Source organism: Pan troglodytes, chromosome 8 (assembly GCF_028858775.2).
Source record: "Pan troglodytes isolate AG18354 chromosome 8, NHGRI_mPanTro3-v2.0_pri, whole genome shotgun sequence".
NCBI classification, from domain to species: domain Eukaryota; kingdom Metazoa; phylum Chordata; class Mammalia; order Primates; family Hominidae; genus Pan; species Pan troglodytes.
In genome coordinates this window covers 24663234-24686162 of record NC_072406.2, presented here as the reverse complement: position 1 = coordinate 24686162, position 22929 = coordinate 24663234, and the positions used below count along the sequence as shown (strand labels likewise).

General features: G+C 44.6%; 1 protein-coding gene across 3 annotated transcripts in view; it reads right to left on the bottom strand.

Annotated features, from left to right (window-relative positions):
• PROSER2 (proline and serine rich 2) overlaps positions 1-21152 on the bottom strand; it is a 47987-nt gene extending 26835 nt beyond the window's left edge. For 2 of the 3 annotated variants that reach the window (XM_001135699.8, XM_063781384.1), the window contains exon 1: positions 21026-21152. The gene's annotated coding sequence lies outside the window, so the exon portion shown is untranslated. Of the gene's footprint in view, positions 1-12702; positions 12761-21025 lie in introns of those variants that run through there. The other variant, XM_063781385.1, reaches the window with a different exon arrangement.
• Between the last annotated feature and the right edge of the window lie 1777 nt (positions 21153-22929).

The window sequence follows — 22929 nt, the reverse complement described above, 5'->3', positions numbered from 1 at the left end:
GACTATATATAAAATACTATGCATTGTGTAAAACCGAGAGATTACAGATTAAGAATGTATATTTGTATTTGTTGTTACATGCATAAGAAACTTTGGAAGGATATACAAGTCAAGAACAATTGTTGGGCGTGAGGGGTAGAAGTGAGTTGAGGACAAGAGTTAAATGTAGAGTTTTTAGAAATATAATTACCTTTTCTTTTTTAACCATATGAATGTATTACCTTTTGAAAAACTTAAAGATACTGTAAAAATATTCAAAGTGGCTGGGTGCAGTGGCTCATACCTGTAATCCCAGTGCTTTGGGAGGCTGAGTGGGAGCATTTCTTGAGGTTGGGAGTTCAAGACCAGCCTGGGCAACGTAGTGAGACCTTATCTCTATAAGAAATTTAAAAAATAGCCAGGCACGGCAGGACATGCCTATAGTCCTAGCTGCTGGGGAGGCTGCAGTGGGAGGATCACTTGAGCCCAGGAGTTGGAGGTGGCAGTGAGCTGTGATCATGCCACTGGACTCCAGCCTAGGGGGCAGGGCAAAGACCCTGTCTCAATCAATCAAATGCACTCAAAGAAAAGACAGATTATTTTCAAAGAAGTGATAATTAGACTGACTTCTTGAAACAGCAACAATGGAAACAATCACATTGAGAAAAAAAAAAACCCCTCAACCTAAACCTATATGTACTATAAAAACATTCTTTTTTTTGAGATGGAGTTTCGCTCTGTCACCCAGGTTGGAGTGCAGTGGCATGATCTTGGCTCGCTGCAACCTCTGCCTCCCAGGTTCAAGTGATTCCCCTGCCTCGGCCTCCCAAGTAGCTGGGATTGCAGGAGCCCACCACCGCGGTGGGCTAATTTTTTTTTTTTTTGAGACAGAGTCTCGCTCTGTCGTCCAGATTGGAAGGCAGTGGTGCGATCTCGGCTCACTGCAACCTCTGCCTCCCAGGTTCTAGCAATTCTCCTGCCTCAGCCTCTCGAGTAGCTGGGACTATAGGTGTGTGCTACCACGCGCCTATAATTTTTGCATCTTTAGTAGGGACGGGGTTTCACCATGTTGGCCAGGATGGTCTCGATCTCTTGACCTCATGATCTGCCCGCCTTGGCCTCCCAAAGTGCTGGGATTACAGGCGTGAGCCACCGCGCCCGGCCTTTTTTTGTATTTTCAGTAGAGATGGGGTTTCACCATGTTGGCCAGGCTGGTCTTGAACTCCTGACCTCAGGTGATCCGCCTGCCTCCGCCTCCCAAAGTGCTGGGATTACAGGTGTGTGCCACTGCACCTGGCCTATAAAAATATTCTTTCAAGAACAATGGCAAGGCTGGGCGCGGTGGCTCGCATCTGTAATCCCGGCACTTTGGGAGGCCGAGGTGGGCGGATCACGAGGTCAGGAGATCAAGACCATCCTGGCTAACATGGTGAAACCCCGTCTATACTAAAAATACAAAAAATTAGCCGGGCATGGTGGCGGGCGCCTGTAATCCCAGCTACTCGGGAGGCTGAGGCAGGAGAATGGTGTAAACCCAGGAGGCGGAACTTGCAGTGAGCCGAGATCGTGCCACAACACTCCAGCCTGGGCGACAGAGCAAGACTCCATCTCAAAAAAAAAAAAAAAAAAAAAAAAAAGAACAATGGCAAAATAGTATAGAAAATGAGGAGTTCTGTTTCATCTGAAACCAAGACAGGCTGAAAAATACACACATTCACGCACATATATGTCCATGTATACATACATATATTTGGGAAAAACTGCTGAAGATTATAACCGCTGAAAATCTGTACCTCAGATTAAAAAAAGTCTGTGGAAAAAAAGACCAAAGGAAAATGTTATAAATTTCTATATAAATAACAACAGAGCGAGTCGGCTACCAATAGAGCACAGTTTTTAAAAGGCTCTATTTCAGGGAGGAAAGATTTGGACTAAAAATGCGAGTAAATGTAAACAAACAGTATATCAAACAGTCTTGTTTTCTACTACAAGGCAGAGCTGAAACACGCCACAGTGACAGCACACACACGGGAGGGAGGGGATTTGAGTTTTGGAGGAAGTTAAAATGTTGACCAACTTTAAAATTGTATAAGCATTCATGTTAAAATTTCTAGAGAAACCACTAAAAAAAAAACCCAGAACATTTACCATCTAAATTAGAGGAGGGGATAAATGAAAGATTAAAAAAAAAATCATTCCAAAAGAAGGCAAGGACAAAAGACAAAACAGAAGAGGACAAATAAAAAGCACAAATTATGATAAAAATGTAAATATTTGCATAATTACATTTAATGGAAAATGATCCAGTTAAAATAAAAACATTGTCACACTGGATTTTTTTTTTTTGAGACTGAGTCTTACTCTGTAACCAGGCTGGATTGCAGTGGCGCGATCTCAGCTCACTGCAACCTCCACCTCCCGGATTCAAGCAATTCTCTTGCCTTAGCCTCCCAAATAGCTGGGACCACAGGCTCACGTCACCATACCCGGCAAATTTTTTGTATTTTAGTAGAGATGGGGTTCCACATGTTGCCCAGGCTGGTCTCAAACTCCTGAGCTCAGGCAATCCGCCTGCCTCGGCCTCCCAAAGTGCTAGGAAGCCTGGCCTTTCGCACACCTTTCTTGGCAACTGATGTATCAAGCATGAGAATACAGAAGACTTAAACAATATAATGGGAAATTTGATCTCATCAAGATTTACAACACATTATATGCAACAGCTTCACAATACACATTCTTTCAGACTCATGCAGAATACGTAGGAGAACTGATGACATGGGGTCAGAAAGCAAGTCTCAGCAAATTTTAAGAGACTGGTATCAAATATATATTTGTTTACTACAAAGCAATTAAATTAGAAATCAATAGACTAAAGGTAACTGGAAGAACCCATGTGTGTAGGCACTAGGAATTTATACTTCTAAATAACTCTCAGAAACAATATTGGGAATTGAGAAATACTCATAAGTAAATCACAGAAACCTGTGGGATGCAGCTCAAACATCACTGAAATGCCTGTGACATCAGGCAAGAAGGCTGAAATTTAATGAACCAAGCATCTAACTTAAGTTAGGAAAAACCCAAAAGAATAAATACAAAATCAACAAGAAAAAGAACATGAAATTAAATAGAAAAACATACAGTAGAGAAAAATAAAACAAAAAATTGGTTTTTGAAAATATTAATAAAATTGACAAACGTTCAACAGAACTGAGGGGAAAAATGGATGAACAATATCAGAATAAAAAGTGGGGACATAACTGTAGGTGCCATGGGTGTCGAAAAGGTTTTTTATGAACAATTTTATGCTAGTAAATTTGAAAGCATGGATGAAATGGACAAATTCCTGGAAGAATATCTCGTTAAAGCTTATTCAAGAATAAAATAAAAAGTCTGAAGTCTTATAACCACTAATGAAAATGAATCGGCAGACAAAAATCTTTCAATAGTGAAAAGCAGGTGAGAAAGTTTTGCTGGAGAGTTCTACCAAACATTCAAGGAACAAATAACTCCAACCTTACACAAACTTTTCCAGAGAAGAGAAAAGCAACCCCCACCGTCATATATATATATATATATATATATATATATATATATATGTATATATATATATATATATATTTTTTTTTTTTTTTTAGACAGTCTCACTCTGACGCCCAGGCTGGAGTGCAACGGTGCAATCTTCGCTCACTGTAACCTCCGCCTCCCTGGTTCAAGCGATTCTCCTGCCTCAGCCTCCCAATTAGCTGGGATTACAGGCATGAGCCACCACGCCCAGCTAATTTTGGTATTTTTAGTAGAGACAGGGTTTCGCCATGTTGGCCAGGCTGGTCTCGAACCCCTGACCTCAGGGTGATCCACCTGCCTTGGCCTCCCAAAGTGCTGGGATTACAGGCATGAGCCACCGCGCCTGGCCCCCACTATCTAATTTTGAGGCTACTAAAACCTTGACACCAAAACCCAAAGAATATATGAGAAAGGAAAAATGACAAGCCAGTCATTTAAGAATGCAGATGCAAAAAGTCCCAAATAAAATTATTAGTAAACTGGGTCTATAAACCAAATAATGATAAAGAAGAGTTAATCCCAAGATTGTAAGGTTGGCCTAACATTAATTTTCCAACGTGATGTAGCACATTAACAGGTTAAATTAGAAAAGCCATTCAATCATCTCAATAGATGATGAAAGAAGCATTTGAGAAACTTAAAATTATGCAGAAATGTTTTTAAAACTTCACAAATTAGGAGGAATTTTTTTGTTAACTAAATAAGAGTTTTTCTTTTTTTTTTTTAATGACAACAAATGAGGACGGCATGGTGGCTCACACCTATAATCCCAGCACTTTGGGAGGCCAAGGCAGGAGGATCACCTGAGGTCAGGCTTTTGAAACCAGCCCAGCAAAGATGGCGAAACCCCATTTCTACTAAAAATACAAAAATTAGCCAGGGGTGGAGGAGTGTACCTGTAGTCCCAGCTACTTGGGAGGCTGAGGCAGGAGAATCACTTGAGACTGGGAGGCTGAGGTTGCAGTGAGCTGAGATCGTGGCCACTGCACTCCAGCCTGGGTGACAGAGCTAGACCTTGTCTCAAAAATAAATAAATAAATAAATAAAATGAAAATAAAAATAAAAATAAATGACAGCAAACACCATACTTACTGGAAAATATTAAAAATCATTCCTATTTTCACCACTGCTATTCCATATTGTATTTTAAGTCTTTTTTTTTTTTTTTTTTTTTGAGACAATCTCACTCTGTTGCCCAGGCTGGAGTGCACTGGTATGATCTCAGCTCACTGCAACCTCTGCCTCCCGGGTTCAAGTGATTCTCCTGCCTCAGCCTCCCGAGTAGCTGGGATTACAGGTGCCCCCCACCACATCTAGCTAATTTTTGTGTTTTTAGTAGAGACGGGATTTCGCCATGTTGCCCAGGCTGGTCTTGAACTCCTGACCTTATGATCCGCCCACCTTGGCCTCTCAAAATGCTGGGAGTACAGGCGTGAGCCACCGCGCCCGGCCAAGGAGTTATTATAAAGTAGCAGTAAGTAAAACACAAGGCACTGGTACTAGGATAGACAGCAGTGAAACAGACTGGAAAGTTTTATTTCTATCCAACAGAAATCGCTTGATATAAATCGCAAGTATTTTTTTAAAATTTGTAATATGACCTAAAGAATTTATTTTTATGTAGTTGAATTTATCAATCTTTTTGTTTATAGCTTGTGTTTTTGCAAATTTAGGCCTTTCTTACTCTAAGAATATAGAATATACCTCTTGAATTTCTACTAGCATTTTTATGGTTCCACTTTTCATATTTAAATATCTGATCTGCCTTGGATTTATGTCAGTGTAATGTGTGGAGTAGAGACCTGTTCCCTGCCCTCAAGCCAAGAAGGTTATCCGACAGCTCAAGTGCCAAGTACTGAGGAACCAACTTTTACCACTGTTTTGAAATACTAATGTTGTTTGTACTAAATGTTTATATGTTTTTGGTTCTATTTCTGAATTTCCTATTTTGCTCTATTAATCTTTCTATTCATTAGGACTCAAAAAATACAAGTTATAAGGTGAAAATTTCAATGCATCTGTCTACATAAAAATTAAGGACACCATAGACAATATTAAGAGAAAAGCTGCCAGCTCATAGAAGATATGTACTATGTCTAATACGTATAAGGAATTGATAGCTAGAATATAACAAAACCTTCTAAACTAATAAGAAACTCAGAAAAAAATAATGAACAAGGAATATGATTAGACAGTGTACAAACGAGGAAACCAGATGATTATGAAGTACAAGACAGATGTTCAACCTCACTAGTGAACAAAAAAAGTGCAAGCTAAAACTACTACATTATTTAATACCTACTGGAGTGGCAAAAATTAGACAAAAAATAACAAGTGTCAGCAAGAATGTGGGTCAACCTTGGTGAACCTGCTGGGAGTTAATTCATACAACCCTTCTGTAGGGCAACTGGGCAATACTTAGAGAAACTAAGCGTGTCCTACGAGCCACACATTCCACTGCTCAGCCTTCACTCCAGGGGAGCTGTCTACTAGGAACATATGGAAACACGTGCCGGGATGGGTTTACAGTGTTGCCTGCTGTTGAGAAGAGTTGGTGGCAGTCCAGGTTCTTCGCCTACCATGAACTTTCTATAAGTAGAAACGTGGTAAATGCTTACTACGGAATACTGCATATCAGTTAGATCAGCTGGATGAGGCCATGCACAGACCTTCAAAGCACTCAATGAAAAGTCAGAGTTAGATTCTTAGTGCAATTCTATTCATGTACATTTAAAACCCAGCGCTGTATTTTACATGCATAGCCAGGCTCGAATGCCACTGGTGAGTCTGGGGGGTGAGTGTGTGTCGGGGGCATGACCTGATTGTTCTAAAATAGACACCCGCCCGCCTCACTCACCGGAGGGCACCTGAGTCTGGCTGCTACCAACACAGAAAGGAAAGGTTTCCTGGAGGTTAAAGAAATGATTTATCAGGTCATTTCAGCACCTTGGAGCCTTTGAAAGACCCAGTATGTCAGGAGATGATACAGGCAGATAAGTTATGATCTAATGAGGGAAGAAAAGACAGGCACCACCTAGAAACCCCGGGGGAATTCAGGAGGGAAGTCCGAAGACCGCAAGGGTGTAGGAACAGGAAGAGGAAAAACCCCGAAGGTAACCTTTTCTAGCATCACAGTTCAGCTCACAACTAACCAGGGAACGGTTAACCCAACGCACTTTACTGAAGAATCTAAGCTGGAACAAATAATATGAAGTTTCTCACATTCTACTATTAGGTTTTGCACTGAGGAAATGTGAGGGAAAGAAATCGTGTCTTATAAGACTTGGATTCCCTACAGACAGCTTCAACCAAATCACAAGGTAATTACTGTCTTTGGTAGTTCTGAACGTGAATGGAAAAATTATTCCCCTTAACCAAGTGATGTAGAACCAATCTTGCTTAGTATGTCTATGTTACGCAACTCATTGCCATTGCAAACACTTCACAAAAACAGGTCCAGGCTGGGTCTGAAGACAGCCCCATGTACCTACATTGCTGCAGTTCTCCCTTATCTGAGGGGGTATGTTCCAAGACCCTCAGTGGATGCTTGAATCTGCAGACAGCACCAATCCCAACCCGTCTGCCAGCAATTGGAGCTTGTGTTCATGTCTTCTACCTACAAATGTCCCTAAGCACTTGTCACACAGTGGCCATAACTTGAACGTATGAAGTGTGACAGCAAAACTAATATAAATTTCTTTTTCCTTCTTCACACCTTCACAGACAGAAGATGATTTGTTCTTACGGTAGGTCTCAGCGACCTCAGCATTTGATTTTTTTTTCTTCTCCAAGTTGAGAACTTTCACACCTTTTCACTTAAAGGAAGCACTTGGTAGCTTCTCTTCAGCATATACAAATTACCAGCCAGCATCATGCCTCTTCTGCTTCAGGGCCATTATTAAATAAAAGTGACTTGAACATAAGCACGGCCACATAGACAGCTGATCTGAGAACTGAGTTGGCTACTAAGTGATGGGCAGGTGGGGACTCCGGGCAAAGGAGGATTCGCATGCAGGAGGCAATGGATCAGAACGACGCATTTCATCCCACTACTCAGAATGGTGCACAATTTAAAGCTTATGAAGGATTTATTTCTGGAATTTTCCATCGCATATTTTTGGACCATGGTTGACTGCAAGTAACTGAAACTATGGAAAGCAAAACCGTGTATAAGAGAGGACTTCGGTATAGGTTTATAGACTCTCCTACCTTGTCCAGACACCCACCATTAACCAGCACTTTTAAGATACAGTCAAGACAAGCACAGTTGAGCTGGGAAAGAGGTAGAAATGAGCTTCTAAAAGACATCCCCCTTCCTGTGTCAGGATATACAGTAGGGCAGAGGTCAGTGAGCATACTTACACACTACAGCAGGGTCAAAGTGCACACCTACACGCTAGGAAGGGGCCGGCGTGCATACCATGAATTTTGTGAAGATTTGTTCCAAAATATAGAATAAACATATCTTAGGAAAGAAATTGTCTTTAAAGCTACATCCTGGCCAGGTGTGGTGGCTCACGCCTGTAATCCCAGCACTTTGGGAGGCTGAGGTGGGAGGATCACCTGAGGTCAGGAGATCGAGACCAGCCTGGCTAACATGGTGAAACCCTATCTCTACCAAAAATGCAAAAATTAGCCGGGTGTGGTGGTATGCGCCCGTAATCCCAACTACTTGGGAAGCTGAGATGGGAGAATCGCTTGAACCTGGAAGGTGGAGGCTGCAGTGAGTGGAGATCACACCACTGCACACCAGCCTGGCCAACAGAGTGAGACTCTGTCTCAAAAAAATAAAAAAAATTAGCCGGGCATAGTGGTGGACGCCTGTAATCCCAGCTACTCGGGAGACTGAGGCAGGAGAATCGCTTGAACCCAGAAGGCCGAGGTTGCAGTGAGCCAAGATCGTGCCACTGCACTGCAGCCTGGGCGACAGAGTGAGACTCTGTCTCTAGATAAATAAATAAAGCCACATCCCCCCAAAATCCCTATATGGTGACTTAACAGCCAAGCCCTTTTCAAAAAGCTGTGTTTTCCTTGACCTTCAAGAGCATCATGAATGAGAGCGTTTCACGGTGGGAACTCTTTCTGAATCACCCCACTCGCTACCATGAGTGGGCTTCTTCATATGGGGAAGCGGTGGGTGAAAATAAAGATCAGTAAATACAAAACAGCCATTGTTGGCCCTAAGGCTAGTGGCTCTTGACAACATTCATCCATGTGAACAGGCATCAGTGTCTTCTATGTGACAGGCACTTTGCTTTGATTTTACTCAAACGAAGAAAAGAGTCCTGCTTTTTCATAGTTTCTATCTGGTTCTGTGTTACTTCCTATTTTTATGTAATTGTGTATTAACAAAAATGAGTTTTATAATAAGAAATGTACTGGAAAAGGAAGCAATGAATGATGTCAAGACTCTTGCAGAGTTTTTTAAACTCAATTCATAAATTGAAGGAAACTGAGTCCATACATTCTTTGTTTTCTATTATTCGACTTAAGTAGGGCTTTAAAAAACAAAAACAAACCCTTAGACTAAATTAACCATTTCCTTTTTACTCTAAAAATAATTTATAGACTACTTTCGTAAAAATAGGATTTTACCCTCGTTATCATGACACACCCGAGAGCTCTGAGCACACGCCTGGTTCCTTCTCTACGTTCACACACCAAGCCCAATGTCCATGTCATCCCTGTCCCCACCACACCAAAGTTGCACATTCATACAGAAGTGCACAGAGCCAACTTCAGGCAGAGGTAAGAGGAGCTGGGGCTCCTAGAGCGTTTTCTTCCTCCAAGGTCAAAAGAAACCAACACTCATATCGCACCCACCTGTAAACTACCAGATATTGCAATAACTAACATTTCTTTTTCTTTTTTTTTTTTTTTAAGACAGATTCTCACTCTGTCGCCCAGGCTGGAGTGCAGTGGCACGATCTCAGCTCACTGCAACTTCTGCCTCCTGGGTTTGAACAATTCTCCTGCCTCAGCCTCCCAAGTAGCTAGGATTACAGGCACCTGCCACCATGCCTGGCTAATTTTTGTATTTTTAGTAGACACAGGGTTTCACCATGTTGGCCAGGCTGGTTTCGAACTCCTGACCTCAGGTGATCCACCCATCTCAGCCTCACAAAGTGCTGGGATTGATTACAGGCGTGAGCCACTGCGCCCAGCCTCAATAACTAACATTTCTAAAATCCCAGTTTACTCTTGATACCACAGGCCAGGCAAGGTGGCCGAGTTTTATGTATTTATTTTTTTGAGATGGAGTCTTGCTCTGTCACCCAGACTGGAGTGCAATGGTGCGATCTTGGCTCACTGCAACCTCCACCACCTGGGTTCAAATGATTCTCCTGCCTCAGCTTCCTGAGTAGCTGGGATTACAGGTATGCACTACCATACCCGGCTAATTTTTGTATTTTTAGTAGAGATGGGGTTTCACCAGGTTGGCCAGGTTTGTCTCGAACTCCTGACCTCAGATGATCCACCAGCCTCGGCCTCCCAAAGTGCTGGGATTATAGGCATGAGCCACCACGCCCTGCCAGGTGGCTGAGTTTTCATTTTCCTCATCTGTACTGCCAAGGAGCCGATCTGTAAGAATGTGAGGCTTTAAAAAGTGTCTCTCTAGAATCTGGCCTAGCCTTGTCTCTTCCACCTTCCTTTCCACAATTTGAACCAGGTCTCCTATGAAAGTGCTACTCGTGGCCAGGCGCGGTGGCTCACGCCTGTAATCCCAGCACTTTGGGAGGCCGAGGTGGGTAAGTCACGAGGTCAAAAGATCGAGATCATTCTGGCTAACATGGTGAAACCCTGTCTTTACTAAAATTACAAAAATTAGCTGGGTGTGGTGGTGAGTGCCTGTAATCCCAGCTATTTGGGAACCTGAAGCAGGAGAACCGCTTGAACCTGAGAAGCAGAGGTTGCAGTGAGCTGAGATTGCACCACTGCACTCCAGCCTAGGCGACAGAGCGAGACTCTATCTCAAAAAAAAAAAAAAAAAAAAAGAAAGAGCTACTCACTTGGGAACCCCTTCCCACTGCCTCCCTGCTGCCCTCCTCCCAGGCTTCAAAGCTTGGCTCAAAAACTCTACCGAACATGGTCAAGCCTTCGTGACTCCTTCATCACTGGCCTCCCCGCCAGACTCTCATGTCTGCTGTTGATACCCACCACTTGCTCACTCTATGTGCCATTTTTCCCACTTGGATACAATTGATCCCATAAGGTTTCTGCATGTAATTCTTGTTTTCCTCCATTAGACGATAAACTCCTTGTAGGCAAAGCTCTTTTTTTGTGTTTTGAGATGGAGCCTCACTCTTGCCACCCAGGCTGGAGTGCAATGGCGTGATCTCGGCTCACTGCAACCTCTGCCTCCTGGGTTCAAAAGATTCTCCTGCCCCAGCCCCCAGGGTAACTGGGACTACAGGCACCAGCCACCACACCCAGCTAATTTTTGTATTTTGAGTAGAGATGGGGTTTCACCACGTTGGCCAGGCTGGTCTCGAACTCCTGACCTCAGGTGATCCACCCATCTTGGCCTCCCAAAGTGCTGGGATTACAGGTGTGAGCCACCACACCCAGCCGGCAAAGCTTTTTAATTAAAAAAATTTTTTTGGAGATGGGGTCTCATTACATCACCCAGGCTGGCCTGGACCACCTGGGCTCAAACAATCCTCCTGCCTCAGCCTCCCGAGTTGGGACTACAGGTGTGAGCCACTGCACCCAGCAAAGAACTAAAAAAAAAAAAAAAAAAAAAGCCACAACATTTTGTATAATACTTGTCACAAAATACAGACTTAATCACTATTTGTTACTTAACCAAAATTCATATTTAAAAACTCTAAAACCAGCCGGGTACAATGGCTCATGCCTGTAATCCCAGCACTTTGGGAGGCTGAGGTGGGTGGATCACTTGAGGTCAGGAGTTTGAGACCAGCCTGGCCAACAAGGTGAAATGCTGTCTCTACCAAAAAATACAAAAATTAGCCGGGCATGGTGGCGTGTGCCTGTAATCCCAGCTACTCGGGAGGCTGAGGTGGGATAATTGCTTGAATTTGGGAGGTGGAGGATGCCCTAAGCAAAGACTGAGCCACTGCACTCTAGCCTGGGTGACAGAGTGACACCCTGTCTCAAAAACAAAACAAAACTCTAAAACCATCTAAATAAAAAAAAAAGAGCACCCTAAAAACAGACCTTGGATCTAAAAGAAAAGCTTAAATACTTAAGAGTAGTTTCAAACATGTTAACATCAGTGTGGTTATTATCCCTCCCTCTCCACCATATTTATAGATCAAGTCCTTCCAATTTAGGAGAAATTAATCTCATCCAATTTATACATTTAAATCGGGACATGGGGCGGTGGAGGGGAGTGACTTTAAACACACAGCAGTAGAAAGGATGTTTAACCCAGCTTCATAAATAACGATGTATTAAAAAGCTGACACCAATAAACATTACACACGCTAACCCAGTAACGCCTCCCAATATTAACAGGTAATCCATGTCAATATGAATGTGTATGCATCTACACGTGTAATCCATGACCAAAATTAATCTTAAAAATGGGCCTCCACAGAAATACAGAGGCTGCAGTAAAATAAATATGAAGCATATGAAGCAACTACTCTTTAGTCTGCGCTATTTCTCAATTTCAAGAAAAAAACCTTGGAAAGAAAAGAATGCTTCCAAAAATTCTCCCTAAGCAAACTAGGACTATATCCCAGCACTGAAGATCAAAGAAAGATCCAGGTGGAAGTTGGCTGCTGGGAGTGTGGGCAGTTTTGTTCTGGAGTTTGAAACATCGATGCGGTCACGGTTTAGCACCCTTTTCCTATGATTCTGCTTTTCCTCCAAACTGGGATTTCCCTTACTTCTGAAATGCCTTACGTAAGAACTTAGAACCTTAAACACAGATTTTAAAAGGCTAGTAATTCTACTTCCTGGAAGAATGATCATGCTTTCACTTATTTTTTTAATTTTAAATTAATTTTTTTAAATAAAAAGCACTTTCTGAACAATGTACAAAAACAAGGTTGATTTCAAACTGTCTCTGTTGTGAATAGTTTCAGCTGTGTTAATAGGAGCAGTGATTTACTCCCAGCCACACATCACATGGAAGTAATTGATTCGCCCACACTTAAAGCAAACAAGTTCACCGGGTCGCCTTACCTAGAGAGGCTGGGTTTTAACAGGCCCCGAGGGAAGAAGTTTCCTACTGTCGGTTCGCCATCACTGAAAAAGATACCAAAACCAGATTTTCCTAAAGCAAAATCTCACCTGAAAACAATCTTGACCAGACATCTGATTGGGTCCTAGTAACAAAAACGAATGACCCAGAAGGAAGGCGAGGGGAGGTCAACCAGAGCAGAGTCTAGCTGGGGAACAGTTCTAGCTGATGCAATGTTTGCAAACTGGTATCAATCTCCGAGGTTTTGGAAAATAATGAAAATTGAAAAAAGAAATGTTTGTGAAGAGAGACACTGCACGTTTTTTACTCAGCTCATTTTTGAAAAATGGACAGTTGGTATGTCTATTACATTTCTGGATTCCTGAGCAAATTATTTATGGATAGAAGAAAATTCCAGTTGAAGTCATTCTACTTTTGTGAAACAAGTTTGTGTGCTTTGTCTTTATTTGCTTAGCAAATATTACCAAGCACCCAATATGTGCTTCACTAATGAGATAAATGTAGTACTTCTTGCTAGGAAGGAATTATTACACCTTATTGTTTTATAGGGTTCTACAGTGCTCCCCCAACACCCCCACCCCAAGAAGCTCAAAATTCTTGGCTGAATTTTTAATCCACGCTCCCAGTGAAAAGAAAGCTGGCTTAGAGCATGTTCATTTAGCACTGGTATTTATAACACCTGGTTAGACTGGCAGCCGTGGTCTGATTTACATATCTTATCTCAAGTTGAACAGATTTAAATCCACACCAGGGTGGAACAAGCTCACACAAGACCTCCTGGTGGGAATCCAAAGCATGAAACTTTTAACCTCGTCTTCCACCAGTCCCTTTGTGAGCCAGATGATGGATGATGTCAGTAAGGTGAGGCCAGTAACCACCTCCTCCCTGGGCAGGAGCTAGAGGCTGCTTCTCCTCCCGCTCTTCCTATACCTCTGGGGAACCTGCTAGCAAATTCCTCAAGTCAATCCAAGCCTGTGGGCACAAAGGCATTACCCAGTTTTAATAGGGCAGAGAGAAAGCAGGGGTTTTTAGCACATTTTTAAGCAATGGGGACCACCAAATGTTTGTTGAAAAAACTGGAAGATTCCAACTAACAGTTCCCATGTGACTATTTTCAGAAGTCCAAGGAATGGCTATCAACCTCTCTCAGAGAAATCAGGACACCTTTAAGTAGCTCAAGGGTAGAGTCGACTATGGAAAACAGAATAGAGATTTCTCAGGGACTAAACCTAGAACTACCACAGGACCCAGCAATCTCACTACTGGTTATCTACCTACAGGGAGAGAAATCATTACATCAAAAGACACCTGCACTTGCATCTTTACCGCGGCGCTGTTCACAGTAACCGTCACAGAATCAATCTAGGCGTCCATCGAGAGACAACAGGATAAAGAAAATGTGGTATATAAACACCACGGACGACTACTAAGCCATAAAAATGAATGCAATCATGTCTTTTGCAGCAACGTGGATGGAACTGAAGGCATTATCCTAAGTGAAAGTCAAACTCTAACTCTGAAAGTCAAACACTGCATGTTCTCACAAGTGGGAACTGAACGATGGGTCCACATAAATGCACAGAGTGAAATAATGGACACGGGAGACTCCAAAAGGTGGGAAGGTCCATGGAGTGGGGAGAGGAGGGCTGAAAAACTGCCTATTGTGGCTGGCACAGTGGCTCACACCTGTAATCCCGGCACTTTGGGAGGCTGAGGTAGGTGAATCACTTGAGCTTAGGAGTTCGAGACCAGCATGGCCAACATGGCAAAACCCCGTCTCTACTAAAATGCAAAAATTAGCCAGGCATGGGGGCACACGCCTGTAGTCCCAGATACTCCGGAGGCTGAGGTGGGAGAATTGCTTGAGCCCAGGAGGTGGAGGCTGCAGTGAGCCAAGATCATGCCACTGCACTCCAGCCTGGGTGACAGAGCAAGACTTGGTCTAAAAAAAAAAAAAAAAAAAATCAGAAGTAAAGAAAAAAAAGAAAATTAACAGAGCAGACTCACCTCATGCACATTTTAGTGCCATCTCATTCTTAAAGTGATACTGCTGGCATTAGCAGGAGCTCATGCAACAAATTCATTGGTTACCTGGTGTAGATGGAGGGCAATTTGTGGCATAAAGAAACCGCGGTACAGCGCCTCTAAGTCAGTTTGGCAAGTCTGACAGAGCTGGTTCTAGCATTCTACTGTAGCACAATACTTTTTTTTTTTTTTTTTTTTGAGACAGAGTCTCGCTCTGTCTTACAGGCTAGAATGCAGTGGCACAATCACAGCTCACTGTAGCCTCAACCTCCTGGGCTCAAGCATCTCCTGCCTCAGCGTCCTGAGTAGCTGGGTCTACAGGTACACACTACCACACCTGGCTAATTTTTTAATTTTTTGTAGATGGGGGTCTCCCTATGTTTCCCAGACTGGTCTCAAACTCCTGGGTTCAAGCAATCCTCCCACCTTGGCCTCCCAAAGTGTTGGGATTACAGGCATGATCTAGCATGCCCGGGTATGTAATACTTTTAAAAAACTTTTTTTTGAACCTAAAATTCAATTCGACAATTGACATGCCCAGGTGTCTTCCCCTTGTTCATACCATCTTATATCCTCCTTTTTCTATGCTGCCTTCCTCAGTCCCTAACATCCTGTTCAACTTCAAGTTAATCCCTCCATATGTAAACGTCTACTCCACAGGAGAGCCGGGAAACAAGATCTGCCACTGCAACCTACTCAGAAAGCTTCGCTGGTCCATGCCCCCGACTGGAAGGCTAACCCCTTGCAGCATAATAACTGACTCCTCAATTCCACCATGTTGGCCTAAATTGTCCCCTATGCTGCCCTTGTTGGCCCAGCTCAAATGTTACGTTCTCCAGCTGGTGTTCTGACACCCCTGACAGAAAGACACTGTCCTCTGCTCCCAAAACACCTGTGGGTCTCTGTTATCAATTCACATCGGACATTGAATGTCTCCTTTACCCAAGCAAGGCTTCATGGGAGCAGGGCCCACACTGCCTTAGTCACCTCCGTATTCCCAGCGTGTTAGGAACTCGAATCTTCACTACAACTCTTTAAACTCTCAGCATGTTTGTTTATTATTTATTTTGGAGATAAAGTCTCACTCTGTCTTCCAGGTTGGAGTGTAGTGGCGTGATCTCAGCTCACTACAACCTTCACCTCCTGAGTTCAAGCGATTCTCCTGCCTCAGCCTCCCGAGTAGCTGGGATTACAGGCACGCACCACCATGCCAAGCTAATTTTTTGTATTTTTAGTAGAGATGGGGTTTCACCATGTTGGCCAGGGTGGTCTCAAACTCCTGACCTCAGGTGATCCGCCTGCCTTGGCCTCCCATAGTGCTGGGATTACAGGTGTGAGCCACCGTGCCCGGCCAAAATGCTCTGAATATTTATAGAAAATATCAATTGTACTATTTTTGGAGGCAGCAATGGACCCAACTCACCTGTTTATAGTCTAGTACAAAAGAGTATAGACTTTTTTTTTTTTCACACAGAGAGTTCCTTTAAGTAATATGTGCAAACTACATGGTTTGAAATACCCCCAGAATCTGGTTTGTAAAGGAAAGCTATAGTGAAACTCCAGTTTCAAGGTCTGAGAAGTCATTCAGCCCTACCCCAAATTTTACAGACCAGGAAACCAAGTTCCAGAAGGGTGAAGGGTGAACCCTGAGGCCACACAGCTATCGGGGGCTGAAACCTGACACAGATCCCTTAAATTCCAGGGCAGTACCGTTCTTTATCCTGATATGCCCATTAGCCTAATTAAAAAAAATGTAATCTGTGCACATCACAAAGAGACGTGTATCAAAAAGAGAAGGTGGCTCTTGCCTGTAATCCCAGCACTTTCAGGGGCTAAGGTGGGGGGACTGCTTGAACCCAGGGGTTCAAGACCATCCTGTGCAACACAGCGAGACCCAGCTCTATCAAAAACACAAAAATCAGCCAGGCATGGTGGCACGCACCCGTAGTCCCAGCTACTCTGGAGGCTGAGGGGGGAGGATCATCTGAGCCTGGGAGGTCGAGGCTGCAGTGAGCTGTGATTGTGCCGCTGCATTCCAGTTTAGGTGACAGAGTGAGACCATGTCTCAAAAAAAAAAAGGACTTCCATGTTTGTATGCCCAATGACCCGCCCAACAGCTTGGCACATTGTACGTGGTCAATCCATAAATACTGTACTGCCAGATGAACTGATCAATACCCCAGGCTTGGGGTCAAGAACTACAACAGGCAGAAGATTAAAAATGACAAAGCACAAGTCAGACAACTGGCTTCCAAGGAGAAGCAGCAGCAGCCTAGAAGAGAAAGCAGGAAAAAACCCACAACAGAATGAAGCTTTAGGAAGGAACCTAAATATACAAACCAAGCCCTATACAAATAACCGTACTTAGTCACATGCAAAATTTCATGATACGAAAGCTAACACAAAAAGAGAATCGAGTTCTCAGCAGACATTTCTCTAAAGAAGATGTGGCCAACAAGCATCTGAAGAGATGTCCAGCAACGAAGTCGTTCGAGAAATGCACCAAAACCACCGTGAGATACTACTTCATACCCACTAGGAGGACCGGAATTTTTTTTTTTTTTGTAAAGGAAGGCCAAGCATGGTGGCTCATGCCTGTAATCCCAGCACTTTGGAAGGCAGATGTGGGAAGATCGCTTGAACCCAGGAGTTTGAGACCAGCCTGGGTAACATGGCAAAACCCAGTCTCTACAAAAAACACAAAAACACAGCTGGATGTGGTGGCACGTGCCTGTGGTCCTAGCTACCCTGGAGGCTGAGGTGGGAGGATCACTTGAGCCTGGAAGGTTGAGGCTGCAGTGAGCTGAGATCGTGCCACTGCACTCCAGCCTGGGCAACACAGTGAAATCCTATGTCAGAGGAAAAAAAAAAAAAAAAAAAAGGCCGGGTGCGGTGGCTCATGCCTGTAATCCCAGCACTTTGGGAGGCCGAAGCGGGCGGATCACGAGGTCAGGAGATCAAGACCATTCTGGCTAACATGGTGAAACCCCGACTCGACTAAAAATACAAAAAATTAGCCCGGCGTGGTGGTAGGCGGCGCCTGTGGTCCCAGCTACTCAGGAGGCTGAGGCAGGAGAATGGTGTGAACACGGGAGGCGGAGCTTGCAGTGAGCCAAGATCACACCACTGCACTCCAGCCTGGGTGACAGAGCGAGACTCCGTCTCAAATAAATAAATAAATAAATAAATAGGTAAATAAAAAGGCGGGGGAAAATAACAAGTGGTTGACAAGGATGTCGAGAAACTAGAACCCTCACACGTTGCTAGTGGGAACACAAAATGGTACAGCTGCTATAGAAAACAGTCGGCAGCTCCTCAGCAAGTTAATCACAGAATTACCATATGACCCGGGAATTCTACTTTCAGGTACGGACCCAAAAGAATTGACAACAGGTGTTCAAACAAAAACTTGTACACAACGGTTCATAGCAGTACTATTCACAATAGCCAAAAGGTGGAAACAACCCAAAGTCATTCATCTGATGAATGGGTACATAGAATGCGATCTGTCCACATAATGGAACATTATTCGGCGATAAAAAGGAGGGAAGCAACGATACACGCCGCGACACGGACGGACCTTGAAAAACATTGTGCTAAGTCAAAGACGCCAGACACAAGAGGCCACAGATTTTAAGATTCCATCTGTATAAACATCCAGAAGGGGCAAGTCTACCGAGACAGAAGGAGATCAGTGGCTGCCAGAGGTTGGGAGAGGGCAATGGGAATCATCTGCTTAATGGGTTTCATTTTGGAGTGATGAAAAAGTTCTGGAACTTGATAGTGGTGATGATTGCATAACTTTGGGAATGGAATGTACTTAATGCCACTGATTTGTGCACTTTAAAGTGGTAAATTTTATGTTCTATGTATTTGACTATAATAAAAAAGATAAACAGCATGAACTCTTCACAGTGCTACAGTCTCTGGCAATACCTAGTCCGAAGAGACACGTTCACGAAGAGCTCTCCCATCCCTGTCCGACAAGGCAGAATGCTCTCCCCATACAGTCCTTCCCTGCCAATCCTGAATGCACAGATTAGAAACCTAGCACCAACTTTCTTAAAATACTCTTAGGTTTCAAGATGAATGCTGCCAGTCTAGAAAGGGGACAAGGGCATTATGGAAAGCGGCAGCTTCACTGTGAGTTCCGCAGGCAGAGGCTGTTGATGCCACTGGCTGGACACAACCCGTGCAGAGGGCAGTGCCTCCATGAACACAGGCTTTCCTATGGTGGCCAGGAGACCCCTCAGAGTGGAGCGGGGATGGCTGCAGTCAATCAGGGGCGGAGTTGCAAGGCCCTCCTCTTAGAGCACACAGGCACCTAGGAAGCAAGCCACCAAGTGCAAAGGAAAGTGAAACGCAACGATGGCCTTCACCGTCAAAGGAAAGAGCTCAGGTTCTGGGATGCTCCTAGGATTCCCCTGGCACCTCCCGAATGGCCTCTGTGCCACCGGCAGCTGCCCCACAACACTGCAGATAAGATGCACTTGAACTTCTAGTTCTAGAGGCTCCCCTGTTCTCAGCTCTGCTCTACGCAGGCCCTTCCTCTCTCCCCCTTCAGGTTTCCAGGCTCCACTCCTGGAGTTATCTGAGATGATCTTCCAAATCAACACACAGTGCCAACTCTGGGCGCCTTGGGTGTCTAAGAACTTTGGAACCAAGGCCAGGTATCTCTTCAGCTGCCGATGAAGGCTTGCTTGATCTGGTTTTAATCAGTTTGGGCCATGTGGCTGTTATCTAGAAATGACTGTATGCTGGATGACCAGTCACGGCTCTGCGCGCTGTAGGTGGTCAGTCTACAAATATTCCTGAATGAATTAATGGGCAACTCCCCCACCCCCAGCAACCACAGATTCAAACACGCTCAGACCTTCTTAAAAGCATCGCTCCTCTTTCCAGCCTTCGCTTCACTATCACTCTAATTTTGGATTTCTGATTTCTAGTAATGGAGAAAATGTGTTACTTTTAAATCATCAGCATCTAAAATTTTCAAAGAAAGCTCATTTGAAGTGCTGTTACCAAGGAATATAATCCAGTCGCTTTATCATGGCTATTACTAGTCTGGACAAGAAAACACACAAGATTCCATACATACGCTGTCAACTTTGGCAAGAAAGATTTTAGACAACTTCCATCCTTCCCACCCAATCCCAAGTCAATAGGGCATTTGTTTGTATTTCCACATTGGCTTCATGAACGAAAATACCTCCTCCACCTAGAAAAACAATCAGTAACATTCAGACACGGAACTTGGAGGGCAAACTTTTTAGTGCATGCTGGGGCACTTTTATGTAGTGTTTTTAAAAAATAATGTAAAAAGTATTTTTAATAAAGTTTTCTCCTATGAGTATTTCCCTCAAGTTTCCACGTATGCCTGGTTTGGTCTTTCGATACCTTTCAGAAATACCGATTTTTAAAAAATGTTCTCCGTTAAAATTGGAGCCAGAAAGAACCTTCTTCCTACAGATCTGAACGTTTTACTCTGTTTAGGGTGGAAAAACACACACACACTCATTTTCCTTCACTCACTTTAACTTTTCTGCTCTGCACGCACTAGGTTCTGGTAGAGTTAAAAGTTTTCTGAGGTTAGTTCCTGCAGTTAAGGAAAAAAAAAAAATACACCAAACAACTACATGCTTAAATTTAGACTCCGTAAAACAATACTGGGAAACTTTCAAAGCCTTGGAGAAATACTGGAGTTTATTTTACTGCCTTTTGTTCAATTTCATCACACGGGCCACATTTTCTCCTCTATTTTAGTCCCTCCCGCCGCGCTGGGCTGGGCAGACCCTGCACATCCCCGCGTGATTCCAGGACCTGGGGGCCCGGGTGGAACAGGTGGCTCCGCCCGCCGTGTCGGACCCGCACCCTCTCCCCGAGGCCGCATGGGGTCCCACGGCGCAAAGGACAGGGGTCCCGGGTTGGGGGACGGACGGTGGGGACAGCGGGGACCCTCTGCGCCCAAGGCTGGGAAACCCGCCTCCACCCGAGCCCTCAGGATAGCCCCAGACTCGGAACCCAGCGCGCTCCCCGCCGCGCCCCGACTCCGAGGTCCCCGAGGAGGCAGCGACGCCCCGGGGTCGGGGGTCGGGCACCGGGTGGCCTCTGCGGCGGCGCCGGGCTCCCCTAGTCAGAGCGAGGAGCGCGCCAAGGCAGGGTCCGGCGCCCCCTCTCTGCCCGACCGCCGGCGTCCCAGCCAGAGCCCAGCGCCGCCACCGCCGCCAGGACGCCCTCCCGTCGCTCCAGCCCTGCCCGGAGTCCTAGGGCCGCACTCACCTCGCGGGAGACCCCTACCCCGGGACTCAGGTGTCCACGCCGCCAGCGACCCGGAGCCCTCACGCCGCCGCCCGTCTGTCGCAGACTGTTCCGGGCCGCCCCGCCGCGCGCTCTCCCTGTGCGCGCCCACCCGCGCGCGCTCGCGCCGCCCGGACTCGCAATCCTTAGGCACGCACTGCGCGCGCCCGCGGCGCTTAAAGGGCCGGGCCCCGTCGCGCTGGGGGACCTCGCGGCCGCCTCCCGGGGGCCCTCGGTCAAGGTGTGAAGTTCGAGTTGGGGGACAGCACCGTGAAAATCCCCAACCCCATCGCCGAGCGACCCACGCGGAGAAAAGCAATAGGGATGTGTGTCTGAAGCTTGCAAGAGATGGGACATTAATTTAATCTAATTTTTATTGAGACAGGGTCTTGCTGTGTCGCCCAGGCTGGAGTGCATCTTGTACCATCTTGGCTCACTGCAACCTCCACCTCCCAAGCTCAAGTGATACTCCCATCTCAGCCTCCCGAGTAGCTGGTACCACAGGTGCATGCCACCACACCCAGCTAATTTTAAAATTTTTTGTAGAGATGGGTTCAGTCTCATTGTATCGCCCAGGCTGGTCTCGAACTCCTGGGCTCACGCGATCCTCTCACTTCAGCCTCCCAAAGTGCTGGGATTACAGGCCTGAGCCACTGCACCTGGCCTTTAATTTTTTCTTTTGTTTTTTATTATGGTCAGCTTTGAGAGGCTATTTTATACTTAATAATGCTGATGCAATTTATTGCATACCTGTACCCTCAGACACAGCATTTAATGTGCATACACCACATACATTATTTCATCTAATCCTTAAAATGGTTTTCTGGTTTCTTAACCCCATTTTACAGAGCAGGAAAGCTGAGGTTCAGATAGCTGAAGAAACTCATGGGAGAATTTTTGACCCCATGGCTCGTTGCATTTTCTTCTTCAGGCTATCACCGTGGAAATATCTCCCAAGGTTAATAGCTGGTTGCGGAAGGCTTTTGTAAGTTGGTGGAAGTTAATGTTACTGGGTTTAACTCAGTAGGCAGGGAGAAAGCAAGAGTTATGGGGTTGTATTAATTGTAGGGTTTGTTATATACTCAAATGACAAACGTTGTAACAACCTAGATTCCCAAAATGTTTGTGTTGCTTCCCATTTTACAGAAAACTAAGAAGGAAATGGTTGCACAGAATGACTGAGTCACTGGCCCCACTCAGGGTTGAGCCCCAATGCCTTAGTCCTGAGGTCATTTCTTTGCCCTCCCCAGAAAGAGATACCTGATTAAAGGGAAGAAAACTTTTCCTCTAATAACACATTGGCCTCACCTAACTCCCTGCATCTTTAATTAATGTTTACAAAGCACTTTAATCTACCCAACATGCTACTTAATTGGGTCAGTATTATTATCCTCTCTTTCTGAACAAAATCCAGGAGACAATCAACTCTGACAATCCTTAATCCTCAGTGAATAATAAACCTAAGCTTTCTGGTTATGTTCTTTTATTTTCCCTCTTACATTTTTGTCTCATGTTGTGTTAAATATGAACGCATTTATCATGAAGTGACATAATAAATGGTAATATTAAACATCTACCTATAGGTGACAGGTAATATAGCAGCTGCTGTCTTTAAGGAATTCATTTTATTTTATTTTTTGAGACAGGGCCTGGTTCTGTTGCCCAGGCTAGAGTGCAGTGGTGAAATTGTAGCTTACTGCAGCCTCCAACTCCTGGGCTCAAGTGATTCTCCTGCCTCAGCCTCCCAAGCTGGGACTCCAGGCACGAACCATTATGCCTGGCTAATTTTTTTTTTTTCTTTTTGTAGAGACAGGGTCTAACTCTCACGGTAGTCTCAAACTTCTGGGCTCAAGTGATCCTCTCCCCTGGGCCACTCAAAGTGCTGG